At 43.4% G+C, this 26,675-nt stretch overlaps 1 protein-coding gene across 3 annotated transcripts in view; it reads right to left on the bottom strand.

Annotated features, from left to right (window-relative positions):
* PPP1R12B (protein phosphatase 1 regulatory subunit 12B) overlaps positions 1-26,675 on the bottom strand; it is a 786,992-nt gene that overhangs the window by 300,214 nt on the left and 460,103 nt on the right. The window lies entirely within an intron of this gene.

Raw genomic sequence — 26,675 nt, forward strand, 5'->3', positions numbered from 1 at the left:
ACATTACTCATGACATATTGAATGACATCATTAACAATGTCAAGGATGACATCTCAAGTGACATCATTGACATCATCACCGATTACATAATCAAAGCTACTGGTTCCTAGACAATTTTAGAGAACAAAGTAGGCAGTAAAAGGCCCACAAACAAACAGTATAGATTGACTATACGTACGTGGGTGCATATCCGAAACAGAAACAGTGTAGTACTGGAGAAAAGTATGATTCACATGGTACATTTTTTATGGTTCATACTCTAATTATAGTAACCTTTAAATTCAAACAGTACTTAATTCAAACAATGCAGAGACTGAGCGTAACTGGTTTGAGTTGCAGACGTATGTTAAACATCGGTAGCAGCTTTAATAAGTCCTTTTGCCAAAATATAGTTGAGAAAAATTAAAGCTTAGCCTTACAATACATTATTCAACAGTGAATTTCTGTGCACATACTGATGTTAAAGAGTTGTCATGTAGTACTATGGAAAATATTAAAAAAAAACTGGAGAATTATAAATAGCAGATATTTATTTATAGACCTTCAATGAAAACTCAGAGACATTATACAACTTTGAATTATGTATGGTTGACTCACTTACAAACGTCTCAAGTCGCAGTACAAATCTAAGTGTTGGACTAATGATGAATGCCATTCTGCTCACTTTAGGAAATATGTTCACGGTATTATTTTTTGTTTATAGTTTTTCACAATCACCAGGACTGTGCACAGGATCTGGTTATGGCTCATCAGTGGCTTATGTACAGATGTGAAGCAGTTGACTTAAAATTTAATGTCAGATGATGTATTAAACAGGTACATCTTATTAAGGTAAATAATCACAAATTGTTTAGAATGGTATTCAAGGTTTAATAAATTGTTGGATAATTCACAAAGGTAACTTATACATGTAAGTTTACTCTTACATAAATTGTTGGCTGCATTAATGTCTACAGGGACACTACGTTTTTCATACACCTGAATACCAGTCTATATATATATATATATATATATATATATATATATATATATATATATATATATATATATATATATATATATATATATATATGACTACAAAAATACTCGAAGTATGATCTCAATCAGCCCAAAGGGGTGGTGCGAGAACCGGCACGAGCAAGCCGGTAATTAATTAAGCAAAGAAAAGAAAAATATAATACTCGCACACTCGGATTTCAGGAACAAAAAAAGATCAGTTTAATCTACACAACGCGTTTCGACTGACACAGCAGCCTTGGTCACGTGACCAAGGCTGCTGTGTCAGACGAAACGCGTTGTGTAGATTAAACTGATCTTTTTTTGTTCCTGAAATCCGAGTGTGCGAGTATTATATTTTTCTTTTCTTTGCTTATATATATATATATATATATATATATATATATATATATAGAGAGAGAGAGAGAGAGAGAGAGAGAAAATGTCACTTACCCAGTGTACATCTGTTCGTGGCATGAGACGCTGCAGATTCACATGCTGTGCATTATCCTGCCATCTAAAGTTGGGCTCAGAGTGTTACAAGTTGTTTTTCTTCGAAGAAGTCTTTTCGAGTCACGAGACCGAGTGACTCCTCCCTTTCGGCTCCATTGCGCATGGGCGTCGACTCCACTTTAGATTGTTTTCCCCGCAGAAGGTGAGGTAGGAGTTGTGAGTATATTAGAGGTGCCCATGCAATGGAGTAGTTATGTATGTACTTAATGTGTATCAAAAGAATATTTATTTACATATTTACAATTTTCATTCAACTAAGAGCGGCTACAGGCTACCGGGGAGGTGGGAGGGCGCATGTGAATCTGCAGCGTCTCATGTCACGAACAGATGTACATTGGGTAAGTGACATTTTCCGTTCGGTGGCATGTGTAGCTGCAGATACACATGCTGTGCATAGACTAACAAGCAGTAATCTCCCCAAAAAGCAGCGGTTTAGCCTGTAGGAGTTGAAGTTGTCTGAAATAATGTTCTTAATACAGCCTGTCCTACTGTGGCTTGTTGCGTTGTTAACACATCTACACAGTAATGCTTAGTAAATGTATGAGGCGTAGACCAGGTGGCTGCCTTACAAATGTCTGTCATAGGTATATTTCCAAGAAAAGCCATTGTGGCGCCTTTTTTCCTAGTGGAATGTGCTCTTGGGGTAATAGGTAATTCTCTTTTTGCTTTAATATAGCAAATTTGAATAAATTTAACTATCCATCTGGCGATGCCTTGTTTGGATATAGGATAACCTGCATGAGGTTTTTGGAAGGCTACAAGAAATTGTTTTGTTCTGTCAATGTAATACATTAGTGCTCTTTTTATGTCTAATGTATGTAAGGCTCTTTTGGCTACTGAGTCTGGTTGCGGAAAGAAGACTGGGAGTTCCACAGTTTGGTTTAGGTGGAATGGTGATATGACCTTTGGTAAGAATTTTGGATTTGTACGGAGAACCACTTTATGTTTATGTATTTGTATAAAGGGTACCTGAATAGTAAATGCTTGTATCTCACTTACTCTTCTAAGTGATGTGATAGCTATTAGAAAGGCTACTTTCCAAGTCAGATATTGCATTTCACACGAATGCATGGGTTCGAACTGTGGGCCCATGAGTCGTGTTAATGCAATATTAAGGTTCCACGAAGGTACTGGTGGTGTCCTTGGGGGTATGATTCTTTTTAGTCCCTCCATAAATGCTTTAATGACTGGGATTCTAAAAAGTGATGTTGTATGTGTAATCTGCAGATAGGCAGAGATTGCAGTGAGACGGATTTTAATGAAAGAGAATGCTAGATTAGACTTCTGTAAGTGTAATAAGTAGCTTACAATGTCCTTTGTGGAGGCACGTAGTGGTTGAATCGGATTAGTGTGGCAGTAGCAAACAAATCTTTTCCATTTGTTTGCGTAACAATGTCTTGTTGTATGTTTTCTTGCTTGTTTAATGACCTCCATACACTCTTGTGTGAGATTTAAATGTCCGAATTCTAAGACTTCAGGAGCCAGATTGCTAGATTGAGCGATGCTGGATTTGGGTGTCTGATCTGTTGTTTGTGTTGTGTTAACAGATCTGGAATGTTTGATAATTTGATATGGGGTACTACTGATAAGTCCAACAGTGTTGTGTACCACGGTTGGCAAGCCCAGGTTGGTGCTATGAGTATTAGTTTGAGTTTGTTTTGACTTAGTTTGTTGATCAGATAAGAAATGAGCGGGAGAGGGGGACAAGCGTAAGCAAATATCCCTGACCAACTGATCCATAGTGCATTGCCCTTGGATTGAGGGTGTGGGTACCTGGATACGAAGTATTGGCATTTTGCGTTTTCTTTTGTTGCGAATAGATCTATGTATGGTGTTCCCCAATGTAGGAAGTGATCTTGTAGGATCTGGGGATGAATTTCCCGTTCGTGAATTTGCTGGTGATCTCGACTGAGATTGTCGGCTAACTGATTCTGAATGCCTGGTATGTATTGTGCTATCAGGCGAACGTGATTATGAATTGCCCAATGCCAAATCTTTTATGCTAAGAGAGACAGTTGTGACGAGTGTGTCCCCCCTTGTTTGTTGAGATAATACATTGTTGTCATGTTGTCGGTTTTGACAAGGATGTGTTTGTGGGCTACCAGTGGTTGAAATGCTTTTAATGCTAGAAACACTGCTAGCAGTTCCAAATGATTTATGTGAAGTTGTTTTTGTTGATTGTCCCATTGACCCTGTATGATGTGCTTGTTGAGGTGTGCTCCCACCCCATTGTGGAAGCATCTGTTGTGATCACAGCTTGAGGCACTGGGTCTTGGAATGGCCGCCCTTTGTTTAAATTTATAGGGTTCCACCATTGAAGCGAGAAGTGTGTTTGGCGGTCAATCAACACTAGATCTTGAAGTTGACCCTGTGCTTGTGTCCATTGTTTTGCTAGGCACTGTTGTAAGGGCCGCATGTGTAGTCTTGCGTTTGGGACAATGGCTATGCATGAAGTCATCATGCCTAGAAGTTTCATTACAAACCTTACTGGGTAGTGTTGGTTTGACTGTATGCTTGAAGTTACATTTTGGAACGCTTGGACCCTTTGTGGACTTGGAGTGGCAATTGCTCTGTGTGTTGCTCCCAAGTATTGTTGTATTTGGGATGGTTGCAGATTTGATTTCTGGTAATTTATAGAGAACCCTAGTTTGTGTAGAGTTTCTATGACGTATTGCGTGTGAAGAAGATGCTGTTGTTGAGTGTTGCTTTTTATTAGCCAGTCATCTAAATATGGGAATACGTGCATGTGCTGTCTCCTTATGTGAGCGGCTACTACTGCTAGGCATTTTGTGACTACCCTTGGGGCTGTTGTTATCCCGAACGGTAGCATTTTGAATTGATAGTGTACGCCGTGCATTACAAACCTTAAGTATTTTCTGTGGGAAGGATGGATGGGTATGTGGAAATACGCATCCTTGAGATCCAATGTTGATATGTATTCCTCCTTTTTTTAGTAAGGGAACCACGTCTTGAAGTGTTATGTGGAAGTGGTCTGATTTGATGAAGAGATTCATTGTTCTGAGATCTAAGATGGGTCTAAACGTTTTGTCCTTTTTGGGAATTAGGAAATATAGTGAGTAGACGCCTGTTCCTTTCTGATGATTGGGTACTAGTTCTATTGCTTGTTTTTGTAATAGTGCTTTGACCTCTATTTGTAATAGGTCTAAGTGTTGTTTGGACAGATTGTGTGTTCTTGGTGGCACATCTGGCGGGAATTTTGTGAATTCTATGCAATAACCATGTTGGATAATTGATAGGACCCATGCGTCTGTGGTAATGTGTGTCCAGTTTTGAAAATATGCGGCTAGCCTCCCCCCCACTACTGGTGATAAGTGTTGGGGTTTTGTGACATTGAAGTCACTGTTTGGTCTGGCTTGGTTTGGTTGCTTGGAACTTTCCCCTTCCTCTTGGGAATTGTCCTCTATAGGAACCACGAAACCCTCCCCTTTGATATTGTGTCTGATAGGTGGGGTCTGGTTTGAGAGGTGGAAGGTTCTGATGTTTGCTGTCGAAAACCTCCTCTAAATTGTGGTTTCCTAAAGGAGCCTCTGACTTGTAGGGAATAGAGCGCGCCCATGGCTTTGGCCGTGTCCGTGTCTTTTTTCAACTTCTCCATTGCTGTGTCAACTTCCGGCCCAAATAACTGTTCTTGATTAAATGGCATGTTCAACACTGCTTGTTGGATATCTGGCTTGAATCCAGAACTTCTTAACCACGCATGCCTGCGAATGGTTACCACTGTGTTGACTGTTCGTGCTGCCGTGTCTGCCGAGTCTAGTGCGGACCTTATCTGGTTGTTAGAGATGGCCTGTCCTCCTTCTACAACCTCTTGAGTACGTTTCTGATGTTCCTTGGGCAAGTGCTGTATGATGTGTTGCATCTCGTCCCAGTGTGCCCTGTCGTAGCGAGCAAGTAGAGCTTGCGAATTAGCAATCCGCCATTGATTGGCTGCTTCTGCTGCCACCCGTTTGCCCGCAGCGTCAAACTTTCTGCTCTCTTTGTCAGGCGGTGGAGCGTCTCCTGACGATTGAGAGTTTGCTCTCTTTCTTGCTGCCCCCACAACCACTGAGTCCGGTGTAAGTTCTTGTGTTATGAACACAGGATCTGTTGGGGGAGGCTTGTCCTTCTTCTCAACCCTAGGCGTGATAGCCCTTCCTTTAACTGGCTCCTGGAATACTTGTTTTGTGTCCTTGAGCATACCCAGGAGCATTGGCAGACTCTGATAGGAAGCGTGGATGGACGCTAAGGTGTTAAACAGGAAATCATCCTCTATTGGCTCTGAGTGCATTGCTACGTTATGGAACGTAGCTGCCCTGGATAGTCCCTGCGTATATGCAGTACTGTCTTCTGGAGGTGACGGCTTTGTTGGATAACAATCCGGACTGTTATCCAATACTGGTGCATCATATAAGTCCCATGCATCAGCATCATCTTGTGTCATCCCTGTATGTGTGGGTGACTGCATTGGAGGTATTCCCACTGGTGACAGTTGTGGTGAGAACCTTGGTGGTGGGGATTTGTCTCTAACCACCTTTGCCTTAGGCTGCATTTCTGACTCCTGAAATGCAAGTTTCCTTTTAGATTTGATTGGAGGTAAATTTGTAGTTTTCCAGTCTCTTTCTGGATATGTAACCTCCTTTGTGTATGGTCCGGTTCTTCCATACTTAATTCCTGCTCAAATCTGTGTCTTTCCTTCATTTGGCTGGAAAGTCCTTGCTCTTCTGTGTAAGAGCTTCTTTTCGGCTCCGAAGCTGCTTTTTTCTGTACAGAGGTTTCAGATATAGTCTTTTTCGGTTCCGAAGATATTTTTCTCACTTTGGGTGAGTCGAACTCTCGGGTGTTGAGATCGTTCGGTGCCAGAATCTCGACCGGAGTCGGAAGTCTTCGGCAAATCCCTGGCCTTTTTCAGGTGCCGATGTTTGGTCACCTTCTTTTTGATGGGTTAAGCCATGGCCTATTGGCGGTGGCGTCCCCTTGGCCTTAAATATCTTTGTGTGAGTTTTGGACGGGGCAGGTTTACTCACTGTTCGCTGCACCGTCGAGGTTCGGGCACTTTTGGATTCGTCCGAGTCCGATCCCTGGATGGAAATGCTTTCTTCCTCCTCCGACGTCGAGTTGTTCTCTCGGTGTCGACACCATTTGCAGTCTTCTTGCTCGTCGATCTCTTAGGGTCTTTTCCGATCGAAACGCTCGACAAGCCTCGCAAGTATCCTCCCTGTGTTCAGGTGATAAACACAGATTACAGACCAGGTGCTGGTCTGTATAAGGATACTTCGAATGACACTTAAGACAAAAGCGGAAGGGGGTCCGGTCCATTAGTCTTCGACGACTGGTGTGGTCGGGCCGACCAGGCCTCGATGAAGAACGGAAGCACCGAAGGGCCGCCGGAGCGCTCTTGATGTCGGTGCCGATACAATAACACTAACCCGGTACCGAACGATAACAATACAGTTGAATTTTCGATAATTTAGCTTACTTTCCCGATTCGAAATACGGAGCGAAGAGGAACACGTCCGAACCCGATGACGGAAAGAAAACAATCTAAGATGGAGTCGATGCCCATGCGCAATGGAGCCGAAAGGGAGGAGTCACTCGGTCTTGTGACTCGAAAAGACTTCTTCGAAGAAAAACAACTTGTAACACTCCGAGCCCAACACTAGATGGCAGGATAATGCACAGCATGTGTATCTGCAGCTACACATGCCACCGAACATATATATATATGGAAAATGTAACTTACCCAGTAGACATCTGTTCGTGGCATGCAGTGCTGTCGATTCACATGCTTTGCATAAGTCCACCATCTAGTGTTGGGCTCGGAGTTTTACAATTTGTTTTTCTTCGAAGAAGACCACCCCCCCACCCAGTAATGGGATCTAGAGACTCCTCCTTTCGGTGATAGTGCACAAGGGCATCAAGTACTTTGTTACATTGTTTTCTATCAGGAGGGTGCAGTAAAGAGTGTATAAGTGTATATGTACATATATAGTAAAGAAACAAGATGCAATGTAGATACATATTTACAATATATAGTACTACAACGGCCACAGGCTTCCGGGGAAGAGGAAGGGCGCATCTGAATCTACAGCACTACACGCCACTAACAGATGTCTACTGGGTAAGTAACATTTTCCGTTCGCCGGCATGTGTAGCTGTAGATACACATGTTTTGCATAGACTGTAAAGCAGTCCCCTCCCTAAAATAAGCGGTGGCTAGCCGGGAGGAATTGGAGTAGTTTGAAATAGTGTTTTAAGCACTGCTTTTCTAACGTTTGCTTGTTGGCGAGATAACACATCTTACACAGTAGTGTTTAGTAAATGAGTGAGGTGTAGGCCATGTCGCTGCTTTACGCATGTCTGCCATTGGCATATTCCCTAAGAATGCCATTGAAGCTCCTTTTATCCTAGTGAAATGTGCTTTAGGAGTTACTGGTAACTGTCTTTTAGCTTTAAGATAGCAAGTCTGAATACACTTTACTATCTATCTCGCTAATACATGTTTTGAAATAGGATTACCTTTGTGAGGCTGTTGACATCCAAGAAAGAGTTGCTTGGATTTTCTGAAATCTTTTGTTCTGTCTGTACAGTACATGAGAGCACTTTTAACATCAAGGGTGTGAAGAGCTCCTTCAACCACTGAATCTGGCTGTGGGAAGAAGACTGGCAATTCCAGTGACTGATTGATATAAAAAGGTGAAAACCCTTTTGGTAGGAATTTTGGATTTGTCCTAAGAACTATTTAGTTTTTGTTAATTTGAAAGAAAGGTTCTTTCACAGTGAATGTTTGAATTTCACTAACTCTTCTTAAAGGAGTGACTGCCACTAAGAATGCAAACTTCCATGATAAAAACTGAAGAGTGCACGGGTTCAAATGGTGGCCCCGTAAGTATTCTGAGTACTGTGATAAGATTCCACACAGGGGCTGGTGGAGTTCTAGGTGGAATAACCCTTTTAAGACCCTAGATAAAAGCTTTTATAACAGGAATCTTAAACAGGGAAGAATTTTGTCTGTTTTGGAGGTTAGGAGTTATTGCTGTTAACGGATCATAATAGAGGAGTATGCGAGGTTTGCTTTTTGTAAGCATAGCAAGTAGCAAACAATATCCGCTACTGAAGCTTTAAGTGGGTTAGTGTTTCTGGGCTGACCATAGTAGATAAAACGTTTCCATTTAGCTGCATAACACTGACTAGTAAGCGTCCAAACTCAGACTTCAGGAGCCAAATCGGCAGGTTGAGTATGCTGGGATTTGCATGCATGATTTGACCTTTCCTTTGAGTCAACAGGTCTGGCCTGTTTGGTCGTTTTTGATGTGGTACTACAGACATATCCAACAGTGTTGTGTACCAACGCTGACGTGCACAGGTTGGAGTTATGAGTATCATGGTGAGCAACGTTTGTTTTATCTTTTTGATCAGAAATGGAACTAGTGGTAGAGGTGGAAAAGCATAAGCAAATATCCCTGACCAACTGATCCAGAGAGCATTGCCCTTGGATTGAGCGTGTGGGTACCTGGACGCAAAGTTTGGGCATTTTGCGTTTTCCTTTGTGACAAAAAGCTCTATGTCTGGGGTGCCCCACATTTGAAAGTATTGTTGAATCATCTATGGGTGAATCTCCCATTTGTGTACTTGTTGCTACATCCTGCTTAAGAGGTCCGCTAGTTGGTTGTGTATCCCTGGAATATATTATGCCATTAATTGAATCGGAATGTGAATTGCCCATTTCCAAATTGTCTTTGCTAAAAGGGACAATTGAGATGAGTGCCCCCTCACCCCCTTTGTTTTTGCAGATATATGTTGTGGACATATTGTCTGTCCTTATTAACTGTCTTGTGTATCATTTGTTTTTTAAAAGCTTTGAGTGCTAGGAATACTGCTAGTAATTCCAAGTGGTTTATATGATAAGACTGTTGAATTGATTCCCATTCCCCCTGTACTGTGAGGTTGTTGAGATGAGCTCCCCAACCAATCATTTATGCATCTGTGGTGATTGTGGTCTGAGGCACAGGGTCCTGAATGGGCCCCCCTCTTAAAAGGTTGGTGTAGTTCCACCATTGCAGAGAAGGTTGAGTCTGGCGGTCCAACAACACTAGATCCTGAATTTGACCCTGTGCCTGAGGCCATTGTTGAGAAAGACATTGCTGTAGTGGTCGCATGTGTAGTCTTGCATTGGGTACTATTGCTATGCATGAAGCCATCATTCCCAATAGTTTAATCACCAACCTTACTGTGTAAGTGTGTTTGCACTGTAGTTGAGTTGTGAGATTGTGAAATGCTTGAATTCTGACTAGGTTTGGGTATGCTAATCCTGATTGTGTGTTGAGAAGTGCTGGCTGAAGGTGAGATTTTGATAATTGATTGTGAATCCTAGATTGTGTTGGATGTCTATGGTATACTGAGTATATACAGATTTGAATTGTACTGGCTTTTATGAACCAGTCGTCCAGATATGGGACGACTTGTATGTGTTGTCTTCTGAGGAATGTTGCAACTACCGCTTGGCATTTGGTGAATACCCTTGGTGCTGTTGTTACCGCAAATAGTAGTACTTTGAATTGGTAGTGCTTTCCTGCTATAACATGTTAGATATTTTCGTTTTGCTGGATGTATGGGAATGTGAAAATAAGCATCTTTGAGATCAAATGCTGTCATGTAAACCCCCTTTTTTTTTCGTAGGGGAATTATGTCTTGTAGAATGACCATATGAAAGTGTTCTGAAAGAATGTATTGATTGAGGGGTATAGTATTAGTATAAGGAACTATAGTGAATATACTACAGATCCTTGTTGGGATATATACGTACCATCTCTATGACACCTTTGAGCAGTAACAATTGCACCTCCTGTTTTAACAACTGGAGAAGTTCCGGAGTAAGTTTGTGTGAACGAGGGAAAACGCTTGGTTGAGTAGAGAGGAGTTCTACACAATAGCCAAGTTGGATAATTGATAGAACCCATTGATCTGTAGAAATGTTGTGCCATTGTGGGTAAAAATGTACCAGTCTTTCTCCCACAGGAGATGTATGCTCTCTGGGGAAGTGTAAGAAGTCACTGTTTGGTTGAGGTAGAGGAACCTCTTGGAGCAGCTGATTTACCTCTTACTCTATAGTTTGTTCCTCTGTAAGAGCCTCTAAATGAACCTTTGTTGTAGAAGTGTGGCCCTTGTTTTTGTTGAGATGTGGATGGTTCTGTGGTTGATGATTTGAAACCACCCCTAAACTGTGGCCTACGAAAAGTTCCCAGTGTGAGTGTAGTATATAACGCACCCATAGCTTTAGCTGTCCGAGTCCTTTTGGAGCTTGTGCAGTGTAGTATCAACTTCTGGCCCAAATAAATGTTTTTATCAAAGGGCATATTTAATACTGCTTGTTGTATCTCTGGCTTACAACCTGAAGCCCCTAGCCATTGATGTCTCCTAATGATGATGCTGGCTCATACTCCCCTTGTTGCTGTATCAGCTGCATCTATAGCAGATGTGATTTGGTTATTAGAAATAGCCTGTCCTTCAGCTACTACTTGTTGTGCCCTTCTTGATGCTCAGGTGGGAGATACTGCAACAAGTCTTCCATCTGATCCTAAGGAGCTCTGTCGTACCTTGCTAGGAGTGCTTGAGTTTGCATTCCTCCAATAGTTAGGAGCTTGAGGTACCACTCTTACCTGCTGCATCAAATTTGCGACTCTCTATGGAGGAGGAGCATCCCCTATAGACTGGCTATTGGCTCACTTTCTTGCTGCACTGACCACTATAGAGTCAGGTGGTAGTTGTGCTCTAATAAAAACCAGATCAGAGGGTGCAGGTTTATATTTTTTTTTTATCGACCCTAGGTGTAATGACTCTTGATTTTACTGGTTCTTTAAAAAAATCTTCGGCATGTTTAAGCATGCCTGGAAGAGGGATGGCACTGATAGGGAGGCACTGATACTCTTTGTGAGTAGATGTTAAGGTGATAAATAAGAAAAATCATTCTCAATGGGATCTGTATGTAATTGTACATTATGATATGCTGCTGCACTGTCTAACCTGATTGTAAGCCGTGGTATCTTCAGGGGGAGATGGCCTTGCTGGGTATAAATCGGGATCATTGGGAAGAATGGGATCTGTGTCATCTCACACAAAGATCTACATCCTTTTGAGGATCGGATAAACCATCTCTATGTGGTGAAACAGGGGATTCTTGTGGAGAGAATTGTGTAGGTGAAAGTGGTGGAGTAGGAGGTGGTGGAGAAGCAGGGCGAGAAGGAGAATGTGGTGGTGAAGGCTGCTGTGGTGCCTTTTCTTTCTCCTTTTGTTTAAAGATTTTAGTAAGTGGCTGCCCAGCATCTACAGTAAAGTTTCTTGAAAAGTTAATTTTCTTTTGATTGTTGTAGGAGGAGAGGCTATGACCCTTCCGGTGCCCTTATGTATATCGATCCTTTGCTGCTTAGCATCCATAACCTCCAATATGGGCTGTATCTCTGACGACTCCTAAGTTTCTAAAGCATATCTACCACTGACAGGTTTGAGCTCCAAAAAATTGGATACCAAATGCTTGAGTCAAGCTGAAAAAGATGGCTCCGAAAGCACTGTTACTTTTTTCAGCTTTGAGATGGAAGAGTCAATTTTTCGGCTCGGTACCGAAACAGATGTGGCATGCTGTTTGCTGGGTGCCGAAAACACTACGGTCTTCTATTTCAGTGCCGAACCAGAGGGTTGGTCATCCAATTTTTTTTTTTTTCGGGTCCGACCATGGCTTGTAGGCAGTGGAGGACCGAAAACCAATGCAAAAGTCTTTTTCTGATTGTCTTTGGGTGGTGGGACGGGGCTGGTGTACTTACGTACTATGCCAGTGGGATTAATTAGCTGTCAACATTGGAATCTTGACCCGAATCGGAGTCTGCGATGGAAACCGTTGTACGCTGTGCTACTACTTCTTGTGCGTGTTCATCCCAAAGATGTCAGATGTGTGCTCTAACTATTTGGATGCCATCTCTATTCGACAAGCTCTTCAATCCCTGAGAGTCTTTTTGAACCAAAACGACTGACGAGCATCACAGTTTTCTTCTCTGCGATCCGGAGACAGAGATTGCATACCAAATGTTTATCGGTGTTAGGAAATTTGGCGTGACACTGAGGGCAAAACCAAAATGGAGTCCGTTTCATCAGCCTAACACTGTCCGACAGCAGTGTTTTGAAGTAGGCCCAAAGAGGGCGAGGTCACTCATAAGGGCGTGTGATCGACCCTGACAACTACAATCTGATTGACTACAAGAGTGGAAAACGCGATCAAAACTATATAAATGTTTATAGAAAGTTTAGAGAAAAGTTCAGCTAATACCGAACCAAGATATACCATAGCGAGGGGAAACGTGTCCGAACCAGACGGCGGAGAGGAAACAATCTAACAAATGACTTGATGCCCATGTGCACTATCACCGAAAAGAGGAGTCACTCAATCCTGTGACTCGGGGAAAAAGCTTCTTTGAAGAAAAACAACTTTTAACACTCCGAGCCCAACACTAGATGGCGGACTTATGCAAAGCATGTGTATCTACAGCTACAGATGCCATTGAGCATATAGTTCGTGGCATGTTCTGCTGCAGATTCACATGCTGTGCATTAGTCCACCATCTAGTGTTGGGTTCGGAGCGTTACAAGTTGTTTTTCTTCGAAGAAGTCTTTTCGAGTCACAGGATCGAGTGACTCCTCCTCTTCGGTTCCATTGCGCATGGGCATCGACTACTTTGTTAGATTGTTTTCCCGCAGAGGGTAAAGGAAGGAGTGACAGAGTATATAGGTATAAAGTAAGAGATGTCCATGCAAATGTAAATGTATCTACATATGTACAAATGTTTGTAACTTAAATGACTACAGGCTTCTGGGGAGGAGGGAGGATGCATGTGAATCTGCAGCAGAACATGCCACGAACAGATGTACACTGGGTGACATTTTCCGTTCGATGGCATGTGTAGCTGCAGATTCACATGCTGTGCATAGACTACAAAGCAGCTTGTCCTCCTAAAAATTAGCGGTGGTCAGCCTGTAGGAGTTGAAGTTGTTTGAAATAATTTTCTTAGAACAGCTTGACCTACTGTGGCTTGTTGTCGTGATAATACGTCTCTACACAGTAGTGTAGAGAGAATGTATGTGGTGTTGATCATGTAGCTGCTTTACATATTTCAGCCATTGGTATATTCCCTAAAAAAACAACAACATTGTTGCACCTTTTTTCTTTGTAGAATGTGCTTTGGGAGTAACTAAAAGCTGTCTTTTTGCTTTAATATAGCAAGTTTGGATGCACCTTACGATCCATCGTGCTAAACCTTGTTTTGATATAGGATTGCCTGCATGTGGTTTTTGGAAAGCTACAAATAGTTGTTTAATGTTTATAAACAGTTTAGTTCTGTCTATATAGTACATTAAAGCTCTTTTGATGTCAAATGCATGTAGAGCTCTTTCTGCCACAGAATCTGGCTGTAGGAAGAAGATTGCCAGTTCCACTGTTTGATTTATATGAAATTTTGATACAACTTTTGGTAGAACTTTTTGATTTGTTCTTAGTACAACCTTATGTTTGTGCACTTGGAAGAAAGGTTCTTCAAGACTAAAGGCTTGGATTTCACTTACTCTTCTTAAATTAGTAATTGCCACTAGGAAGGCAACCTTCCATGTTAGAAATTGAATTTGGCACGAGTGCATAGGCTCAAATGGTGGTCCCATAAGTCTTGTAAGCACTATATTTAGATTCCAAGAAGGAACTGGTGGTGTTCTGGGTGGAATGATGCATTTTAAACTTTCCATGAAAGCTTTGACAGGAACTCTAAATAAAGAGCTATGTTGTATATTTTGTAAATATGCTGAAATTGCAGTAAGATTATTTTTTATTGAAGAGAATGCTAAATTTGATTTTTGAAAATGAAGTAAATAACATACAATATCTTGTATTGATGATGTAAGAGGACCTATTTTTTTGGATTGACAGTAACATACAAATCTTTTCCATTTGTTTGCATAGCACTGTCTAGTAGTGGGTTTTCCTGCTTGCTTAATAACTTCCATGCATTCTGATGGGAGTTGTAAATATCCAAACTCTATGACCTCAGGAGCCAATTTACTAGATTGAGTGTCTTGGGATTTGAATGCCTGATTTGACCTCTGTTTTGTGTTAACAGTTCTGGTCTGGATGGGAGTTTGGAGTGTGGTACAACCGACAGATCTTATAATGTTGTGTACCACGGTTGACGTGCCCATGTTGGTGCTATGAGTATCATGTTGAGTGAAGTTTGATGCAACTTTTTGACTAGAAACAGAAGGAGTGGGAGAGGGGGAAAGCGTATGCAAATATCCCTGACCAATTGATCGATAGAGCATTGCCCTTGGATAGGGGATGTGGGTGTCTGGATGTGAAGTTTTGGCATTTTGTGGTTTCGCTTGTTGCGAACAGGTCTATGTTTGGTGTTCCCTACTTTTGAAAGTATTTTTGAAGTACCTGAGGATGAATCTCCCATTTGTGAGTTTGTTGGTGATTTCTGCTGAGGATATCTGCCCACTGATTGCCTATGCCTGGAATGTATTGTGCTAAAAGATTAATTTGGTTGTCGATTGCCCATTTCCAAATTGTCTGGGCTAGAAGGGTCAGTTGGGATGAATGTGTTCCTCCCTGTTTGTTTAGATAATACATGGTTGTCATGTTGTCTGTTTTGATAAGAACATTGGTTGAAAAGCTTTGAGTGCTAGGAAAACAGCTAATAACTCTAAATGGATTATGTGTAGCCGTTTGTGTTGGACATCCCATTGCCCTTGAATGTTGTGATTGTTTAGGTGAGCTCCCCAACCAATCATTGATGAATCTGTTGTAATTATGGTCTGAGGCACAGGGTCTTGAAATGGCCGCCTTTTTTTTTTAGATTTGTGGAATTCCACCATTGAAGGGACATGTATAATTATCGGTCTATCAGCACTAGATCTTGGAGTTGACCGTGTGCCTGTGACCACTGTTGTGCAAGGCACTGTTGTAAGGGCCACATGTTTAGTCTTGCGTGTGGAACAATTGCAATACATGATGCCATAATTCCTAAAATGTTCATGACAAATCTGACAGTGTATTGTTGATTTGTTCGTATTTGTGTGATTATATTTTGGAAAGCTTGTATCCTTTGTGTATTTGGATATGCTAGAGCTTGTTGAGTATTTAGTATTGCACACCAATACTGTTGTATTTGTGCTGGTTGAAGGTGTGATTTTTGGTAGTTTATTGAGAAGCCTAGTGTGTGTAAGGTTTATATTACATAATGCGTATGACTGCTGGATTTTATTAGCCAATCGTCTAGATATGGAAAGACATGTATATGTTGTCTTCTTAGGTAGGCTGCCACTACTGCCAACCACTTTGTGAATACCCTTGGCACTGTTGTTATTCCAAAGGGTAACACTTTGAATTGGTAGTGTTTTCCTCGAATGACAAACCTGAGATATTTTCTGTGTGCAGGATGCATGGGTATGTGAAAATACGCATCTCTGAGGTCTAAGGCTGTCGTGAAATCTTGTTTTTGTAGTAGTGGGATGACATTCTGTAAAGTTACCATGTGAAAATGTTCTGACAGGATGTAAAGATTGAGGGGCCTGAGGTCTAATATTGGCCTGAGGGTGCCATCTTTTTTGGGAATTAGAAAGTATAGTGAATAAAACTCCTGTTCCTATTTGAGACTGTGGAACCAATTCTATTGCTTGTTTGAGTAGTAGAGATTGGACCTCTTCTTGTAACAGAACTGTGTGTTCTGTGGATATCTTGTGTAACTTGGTGGAATATTTGGAGGAGTGTTTATCAAATCTAGGCAATAGCCATTGTGGATAATTGACAGCACCCAGTTGTCTGTGGTAATATTTTGCCAATTTGTATGGAACTGTTGTAGTCTTCCCCCCACAGGAGAGGAGTGGAAGGGAATCAGGGAAGTCACTGTTTTGGGTGCTGTGGAGGCTGCTTAGAGGCCTGAAATTTCCCTCTATTTTTGGGGGATTGTCCTCTCTATGTGCCCCTAAAACTACCTAGTTGGTATTGCGGTTGGTAGGTTGGCTTTGTCTGTGAGGTTGATGCCTCTGAGGGCTGTGGTCTGAAACCACCTCGAAACTGAGGTTTACGAAATTACCCCCTATATGGAGCAGAGTACAGTGCACCTATTGCCTTTGCTGTGTCAGAGTCTGTTCGCAATTTTTCGATGGCTGTGTCTACTTGTGGCCCAAAAATATGTTTTTTGTGGAACGGCATGTTCAACACTGCCTGCTGTATTTCTGGCTTGAATCCAGAAGATTGGAGCCATGCATGTCTGCGTGTAGTGACTGCAGTGTTGACACTCCTAGCAGCGGTATCAGCTGCATCTAGGGCAGATCTTATCTGGTTGTTTGTAATGGCTTGCTCTTCCTCCACTACCTGTTGTGCCCTTTTGTGGTGTTCTTTGAGAAGGTGCTGCAATATGTCCTGCATCTCGTCCCAATGGTCTCTGTCATAGCGAGCTAATAGTGCTTGCGAGTTGGCTATCCTCCACTGATTTGCTGCTTGGGACGCAACTCTTTTTCCTGCAGCATCGAATTTCCTGCTTTCTTTATCAGGAGGAGGCGCATCTCCTGATGACTGACTATTTGCCCTCTTCCTGGCAGCGCTAACTACAACAGAATCAGGAGGTACTTGATGGGTGATATAATCAGGGTCAGAGGGTGCAGGTTTATATTTCTTCTCTATTTTAGGTGTTAAGATGCGTGCCTTTCCTGGTTAATTAAAGATTAGATCTGCATGTTTTACCACGCCTGGGAGCATCAGGAGGCATTGGTCCCTAGAATGTGTTGAGGATAGTGTGTTAAATAAGAAATCCTCTTCTAGTGGCTCTGTACGCATAGTAACAACATGATATGCTGCAGCCCTAGCTGTCACTTGATTAGAGACAGTACTATGCTCAGGTGGTGATGGTTTAGAGGGATAGCTGTCTGGATCATTACTTGGAATGGGATCAGGGTCATAAAGATCCCACGGATCAACATTGTCCTGTTGTGAATCGTATGAATGAGTGGGTGACTGCATTGGTGTAGGGCTGGTAGGAGGAGAGGTAGGTGGGGGGGAGAATGAGGAGGATGAGACTGAGGAGGTGGTGGTTTCTCCTTCTGCTTTGGCACTTTAGCTGGAGGCTGCATAGTGTCCAATTCCTCCTGAAAAGCTAGCCTCCTCTGTTTTTAAAGGAGGTCTGTAAGAATTCTTCCTGTTTCCTTATGGATGTGGATCCTGGATTGCCTTTCATCCATAATTTCTAAAATTGGTTCTACCTCTAATTCCTCTTCAGAGGTTTTGTGACTTTCTTTAAGTCTCTTTGAAAGTCCATGCTCCTCTGTTCATGTTGGCCTTTTCGGCTCCGCAGCATGCTTTTTCTGGATCGAAAAAGATGAAGAGGACAAAGGTTTCAGCTCCGAAACTGGCTTTCTGATTTTCAACCCTGAAAATTTGTGTTTATTGGAGTCGGAAACTGAGCTTTTTGTTGTTTCCGATGTTTTCAGAGTAGTGGCCTTTTTCGGTGCCGAACTGGGAGGTCGGTCAGTCACCGACAGTCTTTTTTCGAGCCGAGCCATGGCCTTCCGTCAGTGGCGTACCCAAGGCCTTGTGTTTTTCTTTTGTGAGGGTGCAGGGGCAGACGTACTCACATTCTGTCCTGCTGTGATTGGTCTGTCTTCGTCTGATTCCTGCTCGGACTCTCGAACTGAGAAGGCAGTCTGCATCAATTCTTCCTCTTCTACGTCAAGATGTTCCCCGCTCTTCAACACCATTTCGAGCCTTCGTGCTCTTCGGTCTCTAAGTCTTTTTCGATCGGAAGGATCGACAGGCCTCACAGTTTTCTTCCCGATGGTCTGGAGAAAGGCAGAGGTTGCAAACCAGATGCTGGTCTGTGTACGGGTACTTCGCGTGGCACCAAGGACAGAATCAGAATGGAGTCCGATCCATGAGGCTTCCACGCGGTCGGCCCAAATAGGCCAGAGTTGGGCATGCGCCCCGAAGGGCGAACAAAGTTGTTTTCCCGATGGTAGTGCTGTGTCGATGGAAGAATATGAACCCGATCAATACAATACCGACGAAAAGAGAGTTTTACAAAGTTTTCCGAATAGAAATCTCGGAGCGAGAGAAAACACATCCGAACCCGACAGCGGAAAGAAAACAATAACAATGGAGTCAATGCCCATGCACAATGGAACCGAAGAGGAGGAGTCACTCGATCCAGTGACTCCAAAAGACTTCTTCGAAGAAAAACAACTTGTAACACTCCAAGCCCAACACTAGATGGTGGACTAATGCACTGCATGTGTATCTGCAGCTACACATGCCATCGAACACACACACACACACACACACACACACACACACACACACACACACACACACACACACACATATATATATATACACACATACATATACACTCAGGGGTGTGGAATTTATTAAAATATCTACTTGTCCAGGGGAAAGGTTGCTTCTCAAATCTACTTGTCCTGTAAAAAGATCTACTTGTCCCTTTGGTGCCATGTAGTGTGGCGACAAATTATGGCAGCAATTAATAGCCTCTCTGATTATGCCAGGGCTACTACCATAGTAGGGCTTGAATACTTGGAGTTTCAATCCCTACTGTAGCAATTTCCTTATTTTGCCACCTTTCTGCAGATCTGCATACTGGGGCTGGAGGAAGCAGTAAGCAATATTTCCAGGGCTGGAATGCCTTTGAGTCTGCAAACCTACTAACCTGCATGTTTTAAAGATTTTTACCAGCTTCTCTCTAATATTTTCCCATAATAAGAAAGGTTGGACATTTACTCCTGACAATGGCAGAATTAGAACTTCTTCCAGGGTTGGGAAGAAAGTGGCTGGAGGGAAAATTAACTTGCAAAAGCTCAATAGATTTTCACATGAGCAAATCTACACATCGTATTTACCCATGCTAAAATACAGTTCACAAATATTTTAAAGGGGTACGACATATACCATGGGTGCACTTTTGTGACTTTCTTTAAGAATTTGGGGCCACAAGTAGGTAGGTTCCGATTTGTGACCTGCAAATTGCGAGTCGCAAATCCAAATGTAGGATGGTGTCCTTGACACCATCTATGATTCGCAAGGGCTTCGCAAATGCCCACATCATGAATAATCATGAGGTGGGTCGCAATTTGCGACCCCCTCGCGAATGGTGGCCTGCTGGAGACAGCAGACCACCATGTCTGTGACTGCTTTTCAATAAAGCAGTTTTTTTTTTTTTTTTTTTTGTAATGCAGCCCGTTTTCCTTAAAGGAAAACGAGATGCATAACAAAAACGAAAAATGAAACGTTTTAGTTTCATTTTTTCAGAGCAGGCAGTGGTCCGCAGGACCACTGCCTGCTCTGAAAAAATGTTTACAGTGACATTCACAATGGGGAAGGGGTCCCATGGGGATCCCTTCCCTTTTGCGAAAGTGTTAGCACCCATTTGAAATGGGTGCAAACTGCGATTGGTTTTCGTTCGCGGTCACAAAACAATCCTACATTGTACTGCGGTTGCAATTAGGAAGGGAACACCCCTTACTAATTGCGAGTCGCAAACCCGTTTTGTGATTCGGTAACCAGGTTACTGAATCGCAAAACTGGGTTTGTGCATCGCAATGTGCTTTTTGCACGTCGCAAACAGCGAAAGTCGCTGTTTGCGACATGCAAAAAGCTACCTACATGTGGGTCTTGGTCCCTAATTAGGTCTGGTGTTAACAAAGACATTTTGTTTTTATTAAACTTCTATTTCTCTCTCTCTTTCGGCTGGCTTTACTGCGAGTGATCGCATTTTGCTCTTCCACAAGGAGCATATTGCCACACAAAGTAGTTTTGTTCAGTGTCAGGAACTACAGTGGCAATCAGTGACGTAACGAAACTGGAGGGTGCCCCTTTGCAAAGAACATGGAGGAGCCCCCTCTCCAGACTCACTCAGGGCAGGTGCTGTGCTGAAGGGGCCCCCTGGAGGGCGGCTGCGGGGCCTTTGTTATGCCGCTGGTGGCAACGTGTGCTTTAAGAGTTCAAAAACTTTTTGGGGGGGTTTTGCCAATGTTTGTTACAATGTTGAGGGCCTGGTAGGTCCCACAACAATAAAGTGTTACAAAAGCCATGTCAAAACAAGACACGCATTGATGAAACTAAAAGACTTATAAAAATATGTCAGATCAGTTGGCTTTGTCAGTGTTTGTTTATTTTCATGCTTCCCATAATCGTGTTGAAAATGGTTACACTGATTTTCCATTAGTAATATTTTTGGGAAATACTAGCATGCATCAACACATTTTACTAAATGACACTTCATTTGCATATAATCAGAGAGCATTCTGGGAGCATTATACTTAGCCTCTTAGCCTAAACTTTTCAAACATGTGTGTACACGTTTTTTTTTTTGTACTGGAACCAACGTCAGTAGTGAAGTGTGACCTTAAAACATTTATTTACAGCACGCACCCTAATAATGAAGGCTTTCAAATAATGAACCATAAATACAAGTTCGAACAGCATTATCTTTTGGAAACACATTACCTCAACTGGTTCCACTCTCTGTAAACAGGCAGCCAAAGGGTTTGTGCTGCAGGGGGTTGGGCCTACTTGTCCCAAGGACAAAGTAAACATAAAAACTTGTTGCCCTTGACCCCAAACAAGATGTCCCGGGCGTGGGGCGATAGGAATTCCACATCCCTGTACACACACAGTCATTGGCAAAGGTAATAGATCTCGCCTATACCAGACCTCATAGCTTTGTCTTTTTTTTCTCGCCATGTTTTACAGCAACCAGTACAGCTGCTATGCAGCATGGTTCAAAGTAAAAATGAAAAGCACTATGATGCGCAGCCATCCTTGACTACAATCATGAAATTCGACAAAGTCCTTCTTTAAATAGGTTTCAACAACCACGAGTGAGTAACACGAAAACACTGGTTTTACATTTATGGTGCAGGGATAGCTAGAGTTAAACAGGAGGCAGGGAACGATCTGTACTGGTTGTCTGAGCAGGGAGAATGGTTACAGGGACTGGACTCGGCCGTGTTTAATTATGCATGCAACACAGATTTGCTTATGCGAGGTATGGAAGACTGACATGTGGAAATTATTGCAAATGTAATGGTAATGCCTGGCTCTTTTCCCATAGTGTCAGCCCTTGATACCATGTCTTATCTTATGAAATCATCTCCAGCCATAAAACCTTGTTTATCATTTTATCCATTAAAAGTAGGTCCGTGTACTAAGTTATACCTTTTATGTGTCTGACAGTTCAAATGATAAATGTACCATCTTGGAAGTACCATCTTTGTATTTTGTTTGTTGGCCACAAAAGTAACACTGCCTACAGAACAGCATTACATGCCGAAATTTTTGATTATATGCAGCCAACACCCCAAATGCGCAGAGCCTTCAGCCACACACAGAAGAGTGGCCAACCAACAAAAGACTGCCCTCTGTGGTCAGCTTGCTGCCCCCCCGCCCTACATTCTCTCTCTCTGTGGGTGCTCCAGCCCATTACTCCTGCCCGCCATATTCTGTTGCACTGCCCATGTTCTGTGTCAAACTACCTTCCATGGTCCACCCTCTTCCCTGTAATCCACGGTACTTCTCCTGTCTTTTCTGGCCTGCCTTAGATGCTGAGCTTGTCTTCCCGCCTTCCCGAGGAATCTGCAGTTAGAGTTCTCAAAGTGTTTTGCGGAAGCTAAGTAACTTGTTCTCCTGATGGATACTGTTGACTGCGGAATCCTCACCTTGTAAATAGATACTAAAGCAGTATCTCCATAAGTAGTGGGTCTGTAGAATGGCTCAAGCCAATAAATCCTGCAGAACTGAATGGGAAAACGTGCTCTTTCTGCTGAACTTGGCTATTCAGGCTACAGTGCTTTCAGAAACATGTGAACTGACGCCCACGTCGCAGCCCGGCAGATGTCCGAAACAGGCACTTAACGTACCAGTGCAGTGGCAGCAGCCTTGGCTCTAGTACAATGAGCCTGTGTGACTTCTGGGGGCTGTTTCTTAGCCAGACCACATTTTAATACAATGAGCAATCTATCTGTGATCCATCTGTAGATGACCTTTCCTACGCTAGACTTCCCTTCTTTGCCCCAGGTAAACTGACAAAGAGCTGATCTTCCACCAAGTGATCTTTGGTGCAATCAATGTAGAAACTAAGCTCTCCTCAGACCCAGGTGATGGAGTCTCTCTTCCTCCTTGGACAGATAAGGATAGAAGAATGCCAGCAGGGTAATCAAATGGCCAATGAGAAAAGGCATTACAATTTTTGGGAGGAACACTGCCTTGGTTCTCAGCACCAATCTGTCATGGAAGATAGTGGTGTATGGTTGCTAGTTAGAAAGTGCTTGCATGTTTCTCATGCGACAAGAAAACAATCATTAAGAGGAACACTGTTTTCAATGAGAGCAATGTCAGGAAGCAGCTGTATACAGGCTCATATGAGTGCCCACCAGAAATAAAAGAAATCAATTAAGGTCTCACAGGGGCATCACAAAGGTTTTTGGCGGGAACCTATGGATTAGCCCTTTCAAAGACCACATCACAACAGGTGACAAACAAAGATGGCTGCTCAGACCACCTTAGAAAGGCTGGAAAGGCCAACAAATAACCTTTAACTGTTGCCACAGAAGGCCTTGCTGGGCTAGACACAATGAGAAAAGAAGGATAACTGCACCTCTAAGGGATGGATGTTCTGAGAGTAATACCAAACACTAAACTACTCCCAGTGCCTTGCATAGACAAACTTAGTAGAGGGATGCCTTGCAGACAAAATCACATTCACAACTACAAAAGGGAGTCGCTAAGTCCAAGCATAGAGGTTTAATTTTTGTAGGATCAAGAGCCTAACCCTGCCCTGTTGTTGCAACAGTATGGCCTCCCAAAGTGGCAGTTGAATCAGAGAACAAATGCTTATGGCCAGAAGTTCTGGGTACCATACTTTCTTGGCCCAATTTGGAGCCACTACAATGACTTTGGCCTGTTTGCTCCTCTTCTCAGAACTTTGGACTTGAGAAGGGAGCAGGAAGGCAAACAGGAGTCCTCAGCTCCAGTCTAACCAAAATGCATCTCATAGTGAGGACTGCCTTGGGAACTCCAACGCGTAAAAGCTTGGACATACCTCGAGCTAAGATTCTCCCCATTGCTGGAAGACACCTGCTACCACTTCTGAGTGCAGCTATCATTTATGACTCAGTAGGAAACGCTGGCTGCATTTGTCTTCCCTGGCGTTTAAAGATCCTGCAAAGTGTTGTACAACAATGGAGATACCCTGATAATCCAGCCTGCTGTAGAGGTGCCCAGCCTCCAGGCACAGGTTCCATAACCCAAGTCTACCCAGCTTGTTGTAGTACCACATGGTTCTAGTGTTGTCTGTGAGGACCTGCATCCGTTCTTTCGTGACGGATGGGAGAAATGTTTTTAGTGCCAAGTGGATTGCTCACAAGTCCAACAAGTTAATATGGAGGTGTGTTTCTGCAAGGGACCAGAGACTAGAAGTCAGGGAAAGGGGTCTCTCACCAGACCAACTATGGTCCAGCAGCCACCACTGCAGATCTTCTGCAGTTTCCTCTGACACCTAGGTGGAATGCCAGAGATTTCCATGGTGCTGAGCTCACTGAGACACCAAGTCCTACTGGTGGGCCTGCATGTGCCCTCTGGTGTGGTCCAGTAGAATGATGCCGGAAGCCTCAAAACTGCGCTCACTAAGTCCTAGGCCAAGCGTTGAAACATCAGGATCATAGCTCGACTGTCTCAGATTTGTTGAGGAACGACTCAAAACCGCACTGTGGTTCCAATGAACTGGAGCCTATGCAAAGGAGTGAGATGTGACTTCAGCACATTGTAGGAGAATTCCATCAATTTTAAGAGAATGGAAAGTGTCTAGAGGTGGTGTACAACCGTTTGAAGTGAGCCCGAGTTCTAAATAGTGGAAGCCTGGTATTTGCAACCTCCAAAAATGACCAGTGACTATCACCATAACATTTGTGAACACCCAAGGGCCAAAGGCGAGCACTGAGAACTGCAATGGCTCTTGGGACTACTGGAAACCACAGGTAGCGTCTGTGGACTGCAGGACTGGGAGGTCTAAATTAGCACCCGGCTGGTACATCACCACCATCTGGTCCCCTGGATCCACAATAGACAGAACCTAGGCCAGAGAAAGCATCTTGAACTTGTCCTTCTTGAGGGAGAAGTTCAGGGAGCAGAAATCTAAAACAGTATAAAGTCCGCCATCCTTCTTTGGCACAAGAAAGGAAAGGGAGTAGCCACAAGCCCTGACTTCCGATTCTGGCACCCTCTCTATTGCTACCTTCTCGAAGAGGGAACGTCTTGTCGGAGAATCAACAAGCGGCCCTCCAAAAGCTCACACAACTATGAACAGTGGCTAAGTAAACCATGTTGCACCTCCCAAACCTCCCAGAGTTATAATCTTGCTGCACTCCCTAAGACCACTAGAAACTGTTGGGAGTGCTGATGGCATGGTTGTCAGGGTAGAAAGGAAGGATAGGGCACAGTCATGCTGAACAAATTTAAGACCTAATTTGTTCGATGTGATGCCTAGCCACCAGTGGAGATAATAACTTCCTTCAACCAGGTAACAGTGCACCACGGAGGACAAACTAAACGGGATTGCAGAAGCAGTGGGAGGGTGGTGGTCAGGTGGTTGGGGGGCAGAGGGTGGTGTGTTGGGGGACTGTGGTGGGGGGTTGGGAATAGAAGTCAGAGACGGCTGTGGATTCAGTAGTTTGTTGTCAATGGAGGACTGGACACTGTCAACCAGATCCCAACCTCTGCCTCAAAAGGCTAGGGAGGCCTGTTGTTGTGGAGGCACATTTTAACATGGCCTCAGCTGGAAGTCTATTCTGAAGCCTTGAATGACGCACTACTGCAGGGTAAACAGGAGTGCAGGCAGTGTCATGCTGGGGTGGGGAGGAAGGGGTGCGCTGACGCCAGTGGTGTAAAAAATCTGAGTGGGCACCCCGCAAGATATGCTGAAGGGGCACTCCACAGACACACAAATAAGGGCTAAGGGGGAGGTGGGGGGGGCCTCCAGTATGAGTAAGACCACCCCCACCCTCGCACCACGGGGGCTGCAGGGGCCTCTATTATGTCCCTGGCTGCCACCTTGCTTTCTTTGAAGAGCTTCCACACTATTTACACCATGTCTACAAAGAGAAAGGTGCCGTAAAGGACATGTCCATGACTGACAGCTGGACGTCATTCAAGAATCCTATGGAGTGTATGCAAACATGCCACCGAAGCACTACACTGGCAACAATTGACCTACCTAGACAGTTGGTGGTGTCCAGCTCCCATCTGATTACGTATTTCGCTGCATCCTGGCCATCCTGAATGATCTGTTGGAAGTTTAGTCCAAAAGTGACTTGGGACCTCTGCTCAAATGTCGGCCATCTTGTCACCATGTCCTATGCGAATATGCCCGAAAAGGCAACTTGAGTTTATGGGCCTGAGAACAAGACTAGCAGAAGAGAACATGTGCTTTTGAAAAGCTGCCATGTGTTCCGACTGTCTGGAGGGGTGGTCGGAAACTCTTTGGGATTCAGTCAGCTGGTGGAGCTCTGAACTACCAAGCTCTCAGGTGCTGGGTGCTTTAGGAGTAAAGAGCGGTCCTCTGGAGCCGGTCTATGGCGCTTGGCAATGTACGGTTCATAGGGGGGCTAGTTCTTAGCCTCACCAAGGTGCCTAAAAGAATGTCTGCCAGTGACTTGACTCATCAAATGGTAGAAGAGCTTCTACAGAGGACTGCCATGGATGCAGTACCTCTGTAAGCATGTTTTTCACTACTTGCACTGAGGGAAGCTGGAAGTAAAGTATATCAGCTGCTCGTCTGATAACTATGGCAAAAGAGACGGACCATTCGTAGAAGGGCCAACTGAAGAGTATCTGGTGAAGCCAGCCAAGTAACAGGTTTTCAACAAAACTGTCAGGTGTCATCACAGTCATAATATTGTGGCTGCGGGTCAGAGAATATATAATTGAGTGGCTGAGGTTGAAGATTACAAGATTACCATCAGAGGCACCCTAGCATACCGACCCCCAGGCTGGCGCTCCAGCAACACCATTGCACCTCCAGCCTTAGACTCCAAGGACCTTATCTTCCTCACAACCTAAACTTCCAAATCGATGA

This window comes from Pleurodeles waltl, chromosome 6 (genome assembly GCF_031143425.1).
Source record: "Pleurodeles waltl isolate 20211129_DDA chromosome 6, aPleWal1.hap1.20221129, whole genome shotgun sequence".
In the NCBI taxonomy this organism is placed as follows: domain Eukaryota; kingdom Metazoa; phylum Chordata; class Amphibia; order Caudata; family Salamandridae; genus Pleurodeles; species Pleurodeles waltl.